The sequence below is a fragment of the Leopardus geoffroyi genome, chromosome C3, assembly GCF_018350155.1.
Source record: "Leopardus geoffroyi isolate Oge1 chromosome C3, O.geoffroyi_Oge1_pat1.0, whole genome shotgun sequence".
In the NCBI taxonomy this organism is placed as follows: domain Eukaryota; kingdom Metazoa; phylum Chordata; class Mammalia; order Carnivora; family Felidae; genus Leopardus; species Leopardus geoffroyi.
The window spans coordinates 57,289,278-57,302,736 of NC_059338.1; the positions used below are offsets into that span (position 1 = coordinate 57,289,278).

Genomic DNA, 13,459 nt, shown 5'->3' on the forward strand with positions numbered 1-13,459 from the left:
AGTGTGGTTAAATGCATGTATTGGTGTTGGAGGCACATTTTGTCTTCTCAGAAAAAAAAAGAGAAAATACCCTATTTAAGGGCTGGAATCAAGGAAAAAACCCATGCTGCTGTGCTATGTGGAGAATAAACCTATAAATGTAAGAAACCCACGACCCAAAAATGACCTAATAAGCCCAAGTTCTGAATTTTGTATTCCAGCTCCCCCCCCCCCCAAATTTGCCCATTCTTAAAATGATTGATGGCTTCTTTTCTGGAAAGGTGAAACCACGATCAAGCCAGAATGCTGAGGCTAACTAACTTAGCTAGTTGTTATTGCCAGTTTGAAATGTTTGAAATATAAAATGCACACAAAAAAGAGTAGGTGTCAAGGATGTACAGCCTGATGAATTTTCCCAAACTGAACACATCTGTGTAATCAGCACCCATTTCAAAAAAACACAGCCCAGAAGCTTCCCTCCTTACCTCCTCTAGTCCTTAACTGACCGCACCCACCAAGGGTAATCCCTCTCCTGGTTTCTAGCAGCATAGGTGGGGCCCACCTGTTTTTGAACTTCATAGAATCTTTCAGTTTCAGTATACCTCCACTTTTTTTTTTTTTTTTTAATTTTTTGGTCTGGTTTCATTCACTCAGCATGAGACTCGCCCATGTCGTATAGAGAGGGTTCACCATCACTGCTTTTTAGAGCAAACTGTTTCTCTGTGTAAAATCTCTCCTATCAGATATTCGCTTTCCACACATAAAAATAGTTAACATGCTGATGTTAAGGCTTTCTTTTTCCAATTTCTAACCCTCCCTCCCCAAATGGCGTTTCCTAAAAGGGTTCGTCAAGGAAACTTTTCACGATGGAAAGGAAGACGCCGAATTCCCGTTAATTCTGGTTTGTTTAGAGTTTTCTACAATGGAAGGTACTCACAGGGGAAGTATAAGGATGCCTGGGGAACGGCAGCCACTATTCATCATCCACATTTGCCAGGTTAGTGTAACCGGCTTCCTGTGTAATTTTCTAGCTGCTTGAGGACAGGAAGGGACGCTGCCCCCACGTGGCTCCTGTGGCAGTGCCCAAACCAAAGCGGGGGCCTGGCCCAGTTGTGACGACCAGTCTCTGGTGCTGACCTATTCTGCTCGTCACCACCTGCTCTCTTATATTGCCCCTCAAGGAGGCCGTGATTATGACCGTCTTTTTCATCCACAGGTACATAGTACATACCACCTAGGAACGATGGAATCTGCTGGTCTGATTGTTTGTTTCGCCACCACTTATCACCTCTGTTGGGATCTTAGCTATCATATGAGTAAGGCAATTTTTCGAGACCATGCCATGACGCTTTGTGTGTAATTGTGTCTGTATACCTGAGATCCTTGAAGATTGAGCATCTCTAAAGTAGAAGAATATAAGTTGAACAATCGAGTCACACAGGGAACCCTAGTGAGAATATGAATCTTCTACAGGCCATAGGGAACAGTTTATGATTCCATACTCAGGGGTAGGGTCTGTTAGCACCATCAGAATTCTCCAGCAGTCAGGTCTGTCGCGCACAAGAGATTGGGAGGACCCCAGAATCTGGTGCCTCCCTCGTGCCTCTCTTTACCTGCTTTGTCATGGTCGCACTGGGGAAATTCAGCTTTCCTCACTCTTCAAAATATTGGTCATCTCTTCCTTTTTCTTAGGCAATTGCTTGAACAACTTGCCTTATGTGAAGTGTTTGCTCAACAGTAATGATCGTATTGTGCACGTGTATCTCTCCCAGGGATGATGGCATATTAATAGAAGATCCTGAGTGCCTAAATCCAGAGAACAAATACCAAGTTTATTGGTTAACACAAAAATAATAATAGGCATTATGGTATGGAGCATTTGCTGGGTGCCGTGTGCTGTGTTAAGCTTGATAAATGTATTACCTTCTTCAATCCTAGTCCCCTCACTTTATGAATGAAGCATAAAGCTCTAGTAATTTTCTCAAGGCCATATAGCCGACAAGGGGCCGAATTGTAATTGAGTTGAAACCAAATCCACCTGACTCAAGAACCAAGTTCTCAATCATAACAACATAGAGACTCTTTCATATTCTGCATTTCGTTTTCTAGAGCAACAATTCTGCGTTTTACTGCTTTCTGCCATTATTTTGTTAGCTCTGTCACATAATGTGAACTTGTTTTTTTCCTCATGCCTGTTCCTGATGCCACTTCCTCTTTTCACTGAATCTAGCAGATAACAAGTTGTATGAAATAGTCTTCTGACTTTTCAGATTCATGAAGTAAAGCACTTTCTGGAGGAAGGTTTTTGCTTAGCTTATGGCTTGGTTTCTCTGTTGTAGACAATATTTTATAACTTTTCAACTGTATCATATGACCTTTTTATTGTAGTATACTTGATATACAATATTATATTTGTTTCAGGTGTACAACATAGTGACACAACATTTATATATATTGCCAAGTAATCACTACCATAAATCTAGCTACCATCTGTCACTATGCAACGATGTTACATATTATTAACTCTATTTCCTATGTTGTACATTGTATCCCCACGTCTTTATTTTAGAAGTAGAAGTTAGTACCTTTTAATCCCCTTTCCCTATTTTGCCCATTCTCCCACATTCCTCCCCTCTGGCCATCACCATCAGATTATTCTCTGTATTGATGAGTCTTTTTCTATTTTTTTTTAGTTAGGTTTTTTTTGTTTTGTTTTGTTTTGTTTTTTTGCTGTTGTTCATTTGTTTTTCAGATTCCACATATAAGTGAAATTATATGCTATTTGTCTTTTTCTCTGATTTATTTCACTTAGCATAAAAACCTTTAGGTCCATCTATGTTGTTGCAATCGGCAAGATTTCATTCTTTTAAAAAAATGTTTATTTATTTATCTTGAGACATAGAGAGAGTGTGCATGGGGGAGAGCAGAAAGAGAGGGAGACAGAGAATCCCAAGCAGGCTCCGCGGTGTCAGCATAGAGCCTGATGCAGGGCTCAAACTCACAAGTCGTAATATCATAACCTAGCAGAAACCAAGAGTTGGACGCTTAATGGACTGAGCCACCCAGGTGCCCCAAGATTTCATTCTTTTTTATAGCGGAGTAATGTTCTGTTGTATATATATACCACTTCTTTAACCACTCATCTATGGATGGAGACTTAGGTTACTTCCATCTCATGGCTATGTAAATAGTGTTGCAATGAACATGGGGTGCATACATCTTTTTGAATTAATGCTTTCATTTTCTTTGGGTAAATACCAAGAAGTGGAACTGCTGAATCATATGGTAATTCTACTTTTAATTTTTGAGGAATCTTCATACTGTTTTCCAGAATGGCTGCACCAGTTTGCATTCCCACCAATAGTGCACAGGGTTCCCTTTTCTCCACATCCTCACTGACACTTATATCTTGTCTTTTTGGTAATGGTCATTCTGACAGGTGTGAGGTGATCTCTCAATCTGGTTTTGATTTGCATTTTCCTGATGATTAGTGATATTGAGCACCTTTTTTGTGTGTGTCTGTTAGCCATCTGTAGGTTTTCCTTGAAGAAATGCCTATTTAGATTCTCTGCCTGCTTTCAAATTGAGTTGTTTGGATTTTTGGTATTAAGTTGTGTGAGTTATTTATATATTTTGGATATTAACCCCTCATAGTTATATCATCTGCAAATATCTTCTCCCGTTCCGTGGGTTGCCTTTTCATCTTATTCACAGTTTCCTTTGCTGTTGCAAAGGCTGTTCAGTTTGATGTGATCCCATGTGTTTATCTTTATGGTTGTTGTCCTTGCCTTCGGAGACACGGAGTTTAGTTTTTTATATGGTGTAAGAAAGTGGTCCGGTTTTGTTCTTTTGCATATAGTTGTCCGGTTTTCCCAACACCACTTATTAAAAACTGCCTTTTCCCCGTTGTATGGGTTCCTCTTTATTCTGAAGCATTTATTTTCCCTACTATTTAGTTTCCATGATTTTGACTTGTTGATCTTCATTGTCTGTTGTCATTCACAAATTCGAACAGATAGTTTTAAGTAATCATCTTACGCACTGAAGCTTCTTAGGACAGGGGTGAAGTAGCAGGACGTACAGAGTGGAAACCCTGAACTGCCAGTAGGTGGGCCACCAGGCGGGGGATCCCAGGTCCCATTTCGGAGGAGTAGCGTGTGTGTGTATACACACACACACACACACACACACACACACACTATGTAGTGTGTCCCCCCCACGATGCACCCACATGTCAAGATTAGGCAATTTAGAGGAGGAAGCCAGACGGTGGCAAAATCTTACTCATTTGTGGGGCAGGATGGAGCCTTTGTGCTGTCGTTGCGGTCACCGGAAACACGTTAAATTACATCAAGGTATTGAAGACAAGGAGGTCGCTGATGTTGCACTTACCCCATCATCTTCCCAGAATTCCTGCAGCCTGAGCCTCCGATTATGGAATCTTTTGAAACCGAAATAGCCCAAGGAGGATAGCTTTTAGAAGAGAAGCATCCTTGTGATCACATCACAGCTGCTGCCACTTGGCCTGAACAGAGCCCCACGGTGCCGACGTGCGTGAACACGCAAAACGCACTTTGCTGCTGCTGTTGCAGCTCTGACTTGTGCAGCTTTGTGCCCAGGTAATGCGTGCTGTGTGGGTGTTCTGGAAGCATTCGTGGCGCCACAGAGGCACACAGAGTAATGTACAGTGGCTTCTCTCTGGGCCAAATGAGGTCTTAGAAACCTGCCTGGTGACATGGAAAGAACATGAGCTTTGAAGTCAGACTTTGTGGCCTTGGATTCAGGCAGTGGCTCTAGTATTTACTAGATCTGCAGTCCTGGACAAGGCAACTAGCTGGTTTAAGCTTCCATCTATCATCTGTGAAGTGTCACCGATAGCCTGCAATCAATATATCATATTAGTAATTACTGTTTTTAAGTCAGTTCCTCCCACTAGGCTGAGGCCCGTAGGCCTCACCTACCTTTTTATGATCTTGAGGTATGATCCTTCTGTCCCTACTTTCTCGAGGGTTTTTATCAAGGAAGGATGCTGTATTTTGTCAAATGCTTTCTCTGCATCTATTGAGAGGATCATGTAGTTATTGTCCTTTCTTTTATTGATGTGATGTATCACATTGATTGTTTTGTGGATATTGAGCCAGTCCTGCATCCCAGGTATAATCCCACTTGGTCGTGGTGAACTATTTTTTTATTTTTTATTTATTTTATTTTTTTTTCAACGTTTATTCATTTTTGGGACAGAGAGAGACAGAGCATGAACGGGGGAGGGGCAGCGAGAGAGGGAGACACAGAATCGGAAACAGGCTCCAGGCTCTGAGCCATCAGCCCAGAGCCTGACGCGGGGCTCGAACTCACGGACCGCGAGATCGTGACCTGGCTGAAGTCGGGCGCTTAACCGACTGCGCCACCCAGGCGCCCCTGAACTATTTTTTTAATGTATTTTTGGATCTGGTTGGCTAATATCTTGTTGAGGATAATTGCATCTATGTTCGTCAGGGAAACTAGTCTATAGCTCTCCTTTTTAGTGGGGTCTTTGTCTGGTTTTGGAATCAAGGTAATGCTGGCTTCATAGAAGGAGTTTGGAAGTTTTCCTTCCATTTCTATTTTTTGGAACAGCTTCAAGAGAATAGGTGTTACCTCTTCTTTAAATGTTTGGTAGAATTCCCCTGGAAAGCCATCCATCTGGCACTGGCCAGATGTTTTCTGGGCAATTTTTGATTACTAATTCGATTTCTTTACTTGTTATGGGTCTGTTCAAATTTTCTGTTTCTTCCCGTTTCAGTTTTGGTAGCGTATATGTTTCTAGGAATTTGTTCATTTACTCCAGATTGCCCATTTTATTGGCATACAATTGCTTGTAATATTCTGTTATTATTGTTTTTATTTCTGCAGTGTTGGTTGTGATCTCTCCCTTTCATTCTTGATTTTACTTATTGGGGTCTTTTCCTTTTTTTTTTTTTTTTTTTTTTTTTTTTTTTTTTTTTTGATCCAACTAGTGGCTAGTGGTTTATCAATGTTGTTAAGTTTTTCAAGAACCGGCTACTAATTTCATTGATCTGTTCTACTGGGTTTTTTTTGTTGTTGTTGTTTGTTTCTTTCTTTCTTTCTTTCAATGCCATTGATTTCTGCTCTATTCTTTATTATTTCCTGTCTTCTGCTGGTTTTGGGTTTTATTTGCTGTTCTTTTTCCAGCCCTTTAAGGTGTAAGGTTACATTGTGTATCTGAGACCTTTCTTCCTTCTTTAAGAAGGTCTGGATTGCTATATACTTCCCTTTTCTGATCGCCTTTGCTGTGTCCCAGAGGTTTTGGGTTGTGGTGTTATCATTTTTATTGGCTTCCTCGTATTTTTTAATTTCCTCTTTAACTTCTTGGTGAGCCCATTCATTCTTTAGTAGGGTGGTCTCTGGTCTCCAAGTATTTGTTATTTTTCCACATTTTTTCTTGTGGCTGATTTCGAGTTTCATAGTGTTGTGCTCTGAAAATATGCAGGGTATGATCTCGATCTTTTTGTACTTGTTGAGGGCTGATCTGTATCCCAGTATGTGATCTATTCTGGAGAACGTTGTAGGTGCACTGGAGAAGAATGTGTATTTCACTGCTTTAGGATGAAATGTTCTGAATATATCTGTTAAGTCCATCCGGTCCAGTGTGTCATTCAAAGCCATTGTGTCCTTGTTGATTTTTTGATTAGATGATCTGTCCATTGCTGTGAATGGGGTGTTGAAGTCTCCTACTATTATGGTATTACTATTGATGAGTTTCTTTGTGTTTGTGATTAATTGATTTATATATTTGGGTGCTTTCAAGTTTGGTGCATAAATGTTTATAATTGTTAGGTCTTGTTGGTGGATAGACCCCTTAATTATGATAAAATGCCCTTCTTCATTTCTTGTTACAGTCTTTATTTTAATGTCTAGATTGTCTGATATAAGTGTGAGTACTCTGTCTTTCTTTTGGTGACCATTAGCATGATAGATGGTTCTCCATCCCCTTGCTTTCAATCTAAAGGTGTCTTTAGGTATAAAGTGGGTCTCTTGTAAACAGCATATAGATGGATCTTGTTTTCTTATCCATTCTGTTACCCTATGTCTTTTGATTGGAGCATTAAGTCCATTGATGTTTAGAGTGAGAATAATTTATTGCCATTATGTTGTTTGTAGAGTTGGAGTTTCTGGTGGTGTTCTCTTGTCCTTTCTAGTCTTTGTTGCTTTTGGTATGTATGTATGTATGTATTTTCATCTTTTCTACCCTCAGAGAGTTTCCCTTAAAATTTCTTGCAGGGCTGGTTTAGTGGTCACAAACTCCTTTAATTTTTGTCTGGGAAACTTTTAATCTCTCCTTCTATTTTGAATGACAGCATTGCTGGATAAAGAATTCTTGGCTGCATATTTTTCCGATTCAGCACATCGAATATATCCTGTCACTCCTTTCTGACCTGCCAAGTTTTTTGGATAGGTTTGTCTGCTGCAAACCTGATCTGTCTTCCCTTGTAGGTTAAGGACTTTTTTTTCCCTTGCTGCTTTCATTATTCTTTCCTTGCCTGAGTATTTTGTGAATTTGATTATGATATGCCTTGTTGATGGTCAGTTTTTGTTGAATAATGGGAGTCCTCTGTTCTTCCTGGATTTTGATGTCTGTCTTTCCCTGGGTTACAAAAGTTTTCTGCTATGATTTGCTCACATAACGCTTCTACTCCTATTTCTCTCCCTTCCTCTTCTGGGACCCCTATGATTCTGATGTTGTTCCTTTTTAATGAATCACTGATTTCTCTAATTCTTAAATCGTGCCCTTTTTTTCTGCTTCATTGTTCTCCATAAGTTTGTCTGCTATATCTCTGATTCTCTGCTCTGCCTCAACCATCCTTTCTGCTGTGGCATCCATTTGAGATTGCAGCTCAGTTATAGCATTTTTTATTTCATCCTGACTAGCTTTTACTTCTTTTATCTCTGCATAATAATCTGATAATCTGATTCTAATCTATTTTTAACTCCAGCAGTATTCTTATTATCATGATTCTAAATTCTGGTTCAGACATCTTGCTGGTATCTGTGTTGGTTAAGTCCAAGGCTGTAGTTTCTTCCTGCTATTTCTTTTGGGGTGAATTCCTTCATTTCATAATTTTTAAGGGAGAAAAGGAATTAATGAGGTAAAAAAATAAGTTAATAAATATTAAAATTAAAAAAATTAAAATTAAAAAATTAAAAACAAGACACACACACATCAAATACATGATGCGAGATCCTCAGTGTGTTTTGGTCTGGGTGTTGAAAGGGGCTTGACAGATTAGAGAAAAAAGGGTAAAAAAGAAAAAAAAGGAAATTGTTTGAAAATTTGAAAAAAATGAATACACTGAAGTAGAATAAAATGAAATGATGGAAGTAAAATAGAATTTGAAAAAAATTTACACAAAAGTAAAAAATATAGTAGAAAAATATTAAAGATAAAAATTTTTAATAAAAATTGAAAAGAAAAATAAATTTTTTCTCTTTGTATTCAAGAAAAAGAAACGAAATGAAAAAGAGGGGAACAAAAGAAAGAAAATTGAATAGATGGACCAGTGAACAGACTGAAATACAAGTGAAATTACTTCGTTTTCCCCAAGAAGTCAAACTATGACTTCTTTCTAGTCCATAAACTAAGCAAGCAGAGAGATTTGTGTTCCTGAAGAGCGAGGTTAGCCCAGTTGGGTGGGGCTTAGTGTAACGCCCTGTTCTCCACTAGATGGCCTGCTTAGCTTACTGGGGTGGGTTGTTGTGGCGCTTGTAGGTGCGTATGCGCATGCGCGGGAATGGTGACAACGGTGTGGCCCAGCTACCCCCTCTCTAGTATCGAACTCCCTTCTCCCGGATTAGTTTAGCAATCCGCACCTGTCTTCTGTCTTCGGCTTCTGCCCACTTCCCGCTCTTACACTGTCCGTGACCAAGCCCCAGGCAGCACCTCCCTCCTGAGTTTTATCTCAGATGCGGCTGTGTCTCCCGACGCCTTACTTCTGAGGGACCCCGGCTCTGACCCTTTCTGCCCCTCTGCGGAGGGTCTGACCGAGCAATGGCCGGGTGCTGGCTGCACCCAGGAGCCTTCGCGGACCGTGCTGCTGCCGACACCCCGAGACTGCAGCCGGGGGCCAGCCCGCCCCAGAGAAAGTTCCTGTAGCAGCGGCGTTTCAGCCATTATGGAAAATCACAGCACGCATCTGGCACCGGGCTCCGCCCCCAGCGTCCTTGTTCCAGCACCAGAGAATGTGGCCGTTCTCCCGGGTCCGCCGGGGTCTTTGCCTGTGCGGGGTCCACGCCGCCTCTACCAGGTGTCCTCCCAGTGGGGGAACCGCCTCTCCCGTGTGGCCTGAAGCCCCCCGGACTCCACTCTGCTCCTGGGGATTCGCCCTTCCCACCCGAGCGCCACCAGGTATGGAGCTGCGGAGTTTCAGCCTCTGCTCCCCCTGTTTACAGAATCTTCAAGGAATTTACAGCCTCTCCTTTCTCCTTTCTCCCTTTTTAGTCCAGTCCCTGCGGCTGTTTCCACTTTCCCGCTTACTCTCCAGCTGCTTTTGGGGGGGTGCTTTTCCTGTATTTCCTCCCCCCCGCCCCCCATCTCCATCTCTCTCCAGACGCAAAAGCGGCTCCCTGTCCCCCGCAGTTCTCTCCCCCAGTTCCCATCTCTGTGCCTCATACCTGCTGAGTTCGGTGGTTCAGGTGGTGCAGATTGTTGTGTTAATCCTCAGATCTGTTTTCTAGGTGTGCAGGATGGTTTAGAGTTGGTCTGGTTGTATTTCAGGGACACGAGACACACAACAAACTTCCAAGCTGTTCCGCCATCTTGGCTGCTCCCTGACCTAGTTTTTAATAAAGACTTTTATTTACCTAAAATGTAGCAGCCTCGTGTTCAGCCTTAAAGCAGTAAACTTCTCCATAATCGTTAAGTTTGACATTTGGATACATAATGGAAACTTTTTATTTTAAGGGCATGTGTCCCATCAGTTGGAGTTAGTACCTTAAAAAAAAAAAAAAAAGGGCAGCTCTTCAATGGAATTCATAATGACATAAATGTTTGATACAGGCATTACTTTTATAAAATATGCTGGAAATCACATCCTGTAATTTTTTTTAGATGAAACAAAAATAGCAAGATTTCATCAGTATGGGATAGTTTAAATAAGTTATGCTGCATTAGAAAATAGAATACTACACAGCCATTATAAAGGCTGATGTAGAAGTGTGTTTATTAACATGAAAAGATGCCTTTAGTGTGCAGTTTCGTTTTAAAAACTAATATACAAAGATAAAACTTGAATCCATTTTTGCCGCAAATTTATCTGTGAACATACGAACTTAAAAAAGTCTGAAAGCCTACCAACATATTAACAGTGATTGTCTTAAAAAATACAGCGGTTGGGGGATAGGATGGTTGATAGAATGGATGGTTTACACGTCTTCTTTTCTGCCTTTTTGTATGGCATGGATCTTTCATAAGAGAATATATTACTTTTATGTTTGCATTCTAGCAAAAGACTATTTTATTGTGGAAACTTACTTTCATTGATTAGATTGACAGGTGAGCTACAAAATTTTAGTTGTCTTGTAAGAGCAAAGAGCAAAACAACACATCAGCCATAGGAAGAGAACACTTATTAAGCACAGTGTGAGTACAAAACTGTCACCCAAGTGAAAATCTCAAATTACGCCTTTTCCTGTCTCTTCATTGTTAAAAGGAAAGCAAATCCCTAAGTGGCTATTGTACCTTTTGGTAAAACAATTCCCTTTTATCAGGAGCCAGAATCGCAAAATTATTTGAAGATTAAAACTTTGGACTTGATTTGATTGCTTCCAGCCAAGGGACTTTATAACAGCTGCTGTTTTTCCGGCTCTTTATTTTATTCTAATCTATTGTTTAATGTCTTAGTTTATATGTATTTCAATACATTTTTGAGAACCAAGATATTTACAAGGACATAGTTCAAAATTACCTCTGCACTTGACAGACTCACTCACTCAAGCCAGCGGGATGTCCAGTTAAAGTTTACCCTCATTCTATTCAGGCCTGGGGGCTCTGCGTCCTCTGGGTAAGAATCCACTCGGTCAGACTTCTTAGTCCCACCTTCAGGACAGAGATACTGCTCAGGAAGCCATTCCAAAAACACACCTCCAAATCTATCTGGGGGGAAAAAATGGGATTTCTTCAGTTTTATTACATTTATGTTTAATTTTTTTAATGTTTATTTTTGAGAGAGAGAGACAGAGTGCGAGTGGGAGGAGGGGCAGAGAGAGAAGGAGACACAGAATCCGAAGCAGGCTCCAGGCTCTGAGCTGTCAGCGCAGAGCCTGACGCGGGGCTCGAACCCACAGACTGTGAGATCATGACCTGAGCCGGAGTCAAAGGCTCAACAGACTGAGACACCGAGGTGCCCCTATTATATTTGTGTTTAGACAGAAAGCTGTGTCGTGCGTAAGTTAAGTGGGTGGCAGGAAAGCACTGAATGTGACGGACACGGACGAGGTACCAGTCCCACTAGGGCTATGGAGAAGCAGTGGTGGTGACAGGCCAAGAACTGATCACGGCTCTGAGCGCACGGCTTGTGGAGAGAGGGACTCACTCAGAGACAGGGAATCTGACGTGCTCAGGTTGATGGTTAGTGAGTATACTAGGAGTGGGAGGATATAGGAACAACTGAGACGCGGTTCCTGCACCGGAGAAACTGACCACCCGCTGAGGGAGACGAGGCCCAGGCCCAAGCAGCAGAGCCAATGCCTGAAGGAACCCAGGAGAACCCTTCCAGAGCCCGCAGCCGCCTCCACACAAGTGACCGTCTCACGGCTGCCATGTCAGGCTCTGCAGAAAATACGGTTCCTCTTCCACAGAGAAGTCCTGCAAGTTCTTGAAGAGACCCTGCCCCAAACTCTTTTCCTTTCACAATGCAGGAGATGATGTTTGCCTTTCCTGATACTCATCCTGATTGTCCTCCTCAGCTGGAAGCCAGGCTGACCAAGAAAGAGGATGGGATGGGTTCCTCTCTTTCATCCCAGCCTGTCCTTCCACTGTCCGTTGGCCTCCTCTCCCTTTAAAATCCCGCCCTCTCCTACTCTTTGCCTTGATGTTGTCTGTGGCCCCCCCGTGGTCAGGTCTCCTAAGGATTTGGTCCCACCCCCACCCATTTGACTCCTTCCAGGGCCTCCCTCACTTAGTTCCTAGGGACTCAACCCTCAGCTTAACCTGGCTCGGACCCTGCTCCCTAATAGAGTTCAGACCCTTCCTGCCAGTGTAAGGCAAGGGTCTCAAAGGAAGTCATATGTTTTTGACTCTGAATTTAGGAATTCAGGGGAAAGCATCAAAGAAAAAAAATGTTCAACATTTACCAGACCCATAAGAAAGGTATTATAAAAATTTTTTTTAATGTTTATTTATTTTTGAGATAGAGACAGAGCATGAGCGGGGCAGGGGCAGAGAGAGAGGAAGACACAGAATCCAAAGCAGGCTCCAGGCTCTGAGCTGTCAGCACAGAGCCCAATGCGGGGCTCGAACTCACAAACTGCGAGATCGTGACCTGAGCCGAAGTCGGATGCTGAACCTACTGAGCCACCCAGGCACTCCAGAAATGTATTGTAGTTGAAAATAATATTTTTTTTTAAAAAAAGCCTATGTATATGTATGTGTGTGTGTGTGTGTGTGCACGTGTGCATCAGAAGGAACTGTAGATGCATTTCTCCCCTGCAATCCCTCTCTGCTTAATCTGAAACTGCTCAGTTTCTAAAACCTAATAAATATTAGCATTTTCAGAAATAATAGAATTGGCTATCTGGGAAGATTCACATCGTCTAGACTTGTCGCAAGTGCGAGATGCACTTCGTGTGTAGCCGGTTCCCAGCGAGCTGTCTCTCTGGGCTCAGGCTGCCCTCCCAGTCTGTGTGCGTCTGCCCCGTCTCAGGTCACCATCTCTCCCTTCTGTGCATGTGACCTACATCTCCAACCAGACCAAGGGCACCCAGAGGCAGCTTTCTGCGCAAACTCAGCAAACTGACTTTCAATAGCTGTGTCAAGTCCAAACCCTAAAACAATGTCCTACTCACAACAGCCAGTCAATAAATTGTTGATGATGATGCTGTTACATAGACCGATGCTTGCCTGAGAGGTCTCACTGCATAATTTGCTTAGTTCTCAGTTTAAAAAAAAACAAAAAGTTCATTAACTAGAGGAGCACTTTTCTGAACCACAAGAGGTGCCTCTGAATGCCAAATTAGTGTTTTTAATTCTATATTTGGCTGCCCTGCCTCTAGAATGCTGGAGGTGCTAAAAACAGACCTACAGAAACTGTGAGAAACGAGAAAACTTATTCGTCTCAAGAGCAGTTCGGGTCATCAAACCAGCTTTACTGGATGAAATTGTGTGATGAAAATAATGTCAGGTAGGTTTCTCTCAGTTTGATATCCATTTAGGAGATGTATCCCCAAAGAAATAACTGACTGCGGAGAGCAGGCATAATTGTCATTA

At 42.0% G+C, this 13,459-nt stretch overlaps 1 long non-coding RNA gene across 1 annotated transcript; it reads right to left on the reverse strand.

Moving 5' to 3' along the window:
- Positions 1-564: 564 nt before the first annotated feature.
- Positions 565-9,929, reverse strand: LOC123585149. The gene is made up of 2 exons (XR_006705946.1): positions 9,649-9,929; positions 565-1,785 (listed from the first exon to the last, which is right to left on the reverse strand). It is a non-coding gene; the product is annotated as an uncharacterized LOC123585149 (long non-coding RNA).
- Between the last annotated feature and the right edge of the window lie 3,530 nt (positions 9,930-13,459).